Source organism: Grammomys surdaster, unplaced genomic scaffold (assembly GCF_004785775.1).
Source record: "Grammomys surdaster isolate TR1022 unplaced genomic scaffold, NIH_TR_1.0 139, whole genome shotgun sequence".
Classification (NCBI taxonomy): Eukaryota; Metazoa; Chordata; class Mammalia; order Rodentia; family Muridae; genus Grammomys; species Grammomys surdaster.
Window position 1 is genome coordinate 18,303,901 of NW_021604597.1, and position 3,086 is coordinate 18,306,986.

Genomic DNA, 3,086 nt, shown 5'->3' on the forward strand with positions numbered 1-3,086 from the left:
TCCTTCCTTCCTTCCTTCCTTCCTTCCTTCCTTCCTCCTATCTTCTTCCTTTCTACCTTCCATCTTTCCTTCCTCCCTCCCCCTCTCTCTTTCTTCCCTTCTCTTCCTCTCTCTCTTTCCCTCTCCCCCTCTCCTCCCCTCTCTTTCCTTTCTTCTCCATCACCAAATTCTTCTAGCCTCTATTTGTGGCCAAGTTCTAATGCTGCCTTGCCTTCATATTTTCAGGCATTTGCAATACAAACAGCTCCACTTCTTGGTACCAATTTTTGCCTTAGCATATGTATTGTCATAACAGAATAGCACAGGCTCTGTAAGTTATAAATTGTAGACATTTATTAATATTTCTCACAGTTCTAGAAGTCCAAGGTCTAGGAGTTCACATCTGGTAAGGGCCTTATTTCTGTTATATCAGGAGCAAGTCAGAAGAGCACATAAGGAACACCACAGACACACACACACACATTGTATGTGTGTGGTTGTGTCTGGGGGTGCATGTGGAGGGTAGAGTGATGCATGGGAAATCACGGAAAACTCTTTTAGATAAGAGAGTAGACTCTATGGCCTCTGTAGAGGTTCTTGAATGGACTCAAATGGACAATTTTATTAGCATGTAAAAGAAGAAACACAGGGCTAGCAAAGCTATCAGCTCCAGCAGCTTGTACAGAGAAGTGGAGGAGACATTTACTCTAGGATGGAGGTCAGACACATGGTGGACAAACAGTGCATAGTGGGAAGGAGAGCTTTACAGAGAGTAGGAAAGTCTCAGAAAAGTAAGTGCAGGTCTGGCAAGCATCTGAAAGAAAGAGACAGAAAAGAGAAAGGAAAAGCTACATTCTTCTGATTCAGGCTTTGGAAGGCAAGCAGTTGCAGCTGAAACTCACTCAGCTCAGAGACAGTGAGCTGGCCTTCTAGGAAGGAAAAGTACAGATCTCATTAAAGTAAAAACTCATTCCTTTTGCTTCCTTTGTTTGACTAAGGTGAGTCTTCCTGAGTAGGGGTCTCTTGGCCAGTTGACTGACCTGGTCAAGCTGCAATGTTAGGTTTCTAGAGAGGTCAGTGATTCTATTCTCTTACCAGAAGTTTTCTCCTAGTGGGTCTTTATTGTTACTCTCTCAAAAGGACAGCCTTGGGTCCTGAGGGTGTCGTTCATCTTTTTTTTGAGGCAGAGTCTCTCTGGCCTGGGATTCATCAATCAAGCTAGGCTGGCAGGCCAGCAAGGCCCAGGGATCTTCCTGTCTCCATCTCCACAGTAATGGTAGGTGTGTACCACAATTCCTGGCATATTTACAGAAATACTGGGGGTTGACCTCAGTTCCTTGTACTTGTATGAGAAATACTTTACCAGCTTGGTGATTTCTTGGTGAATATGTATGTCAACATCATACTGGGATATTTTCAAACCATAGATTTTTTTCCAAAATAATGAGCCTAAAATAATTTATACAGGATAGGTCTGTTTTGGAGTGGCATATTTAGCACCCTTCTGTTTTGAGTGCTGTGTCCTGAGTCCCACCACATGGAAATGGCCTTTAAAGAAAATGAAACTGGGAAGTGTGAGTACTAGGAACAGTCTCCAAGAAGGATTCATCTTCGGTTTCTGAGTTGCTTACTAGAAAGGCTACCGCTAATATAACATGCTCCTACTGATGCACTGTTTAACGTATCCCACAGGCTCCTGGCTATTTTCATCTCATGTTTGAGTTCTGCACAGAACAAGAAAGAGAGAGAAATTGAAAGTCTTTTTTTTTTTTTGCTTAAATTTCCTTACAACACCAAGACAATGAGCATTTTATACTTACATTTGTTCAGATGATCCAATAACAAGAGACAGAAGCACCTTCACTGTTTGTGACATACCTCATCCTCTACTGTTAGAGAAGTAAAAGAAAAGGCTTGTGAGGGGGAAGGGATGGAGCATAGAAGGCCACACAGAGGCTGTGGAGAGAGGTAAAAGCAACCAAAACTCAAGTGATTACTTGTAAGGGTACCCAGAATCAAAACAAAAACAACAACAACAACAACAACAACAACAACAAAAAACCAAACCAAACCAACAAACCAAACCAAATCAGTCTATGGGTCCATCCATGTTATTTAAAGATTTATTTTATTTTTATGAGTGTAGCTCATGTGTGTACAGATCTCCTCAAAGCCCAGGAGAGACTGTCAGATCTCCTGGAGCTGCAGTTATAACTTCAGAGGTTTTGAACTGCCCAGTGTGGGTGCAGGGATCTGAACCCCAGTTCTATGGGAGAGATGTCAGTGCTCTTAACCTCCGAGTCCTCTCCCCACACCCAATACTATGTTTTTTTTTTTGGGGGGGGCTAGATTGAACTATAGCAACACAGGACCACTTCCATACATACAGGGTCAATCTCTGGTTGAATTCGAATAACTGAAAAAGGCTTCAGGTTTAATTAAAATTTTAACATATATTTTAAACACTTAGATATTAATGTATATTAGTGATGGATGCATATTAGCAAATATTGATTCTTATAGAAACCTATATGTATATAGATATATATTTATATAAATCTATTAGATTTTAGAAAAACGTGTGGTCTAAAAGAAACTATTTTTGGATTTAAATTGAGTCAGTACTGTATGGCAATACTTCAAAGGTCCCTGGTGGGAGATTTGCCTATATCCTGGAACTCCACTTTATTGAAAATAAAACCCTTGCTGTTATAAAAGTTGAATATTTTCAGGAAGCAAAAAGCATTTTCAAATATAAGTGGTTCAAGGAACATTGGGTCTCTTATTGCTTGGATCAATGGGAATAGAGCTAAATGGTTTTAAGAAAAGGCTTGAAGCAACCCAGAAGACAATCTTTCTTCTCTTTGGGCAGTTAGCTTGAATGATGAACAGGTACACAGACGTGGCTAGTTGCTATACATTGACTTTATTTACACATTTAGTTGTAAAATGTAAGAAGGAAGCTTGTTGCTGTTCACATTTTCTACTATATGCCTTACAGGTTTCTCAGAGTTGAAAACACATGAGTATTTCTACAGTACAATTCCTAATAAGAGAGAGAATAAAACAATTTCATAGCAATTAAAATCTAATCCAGAGTAAAATTA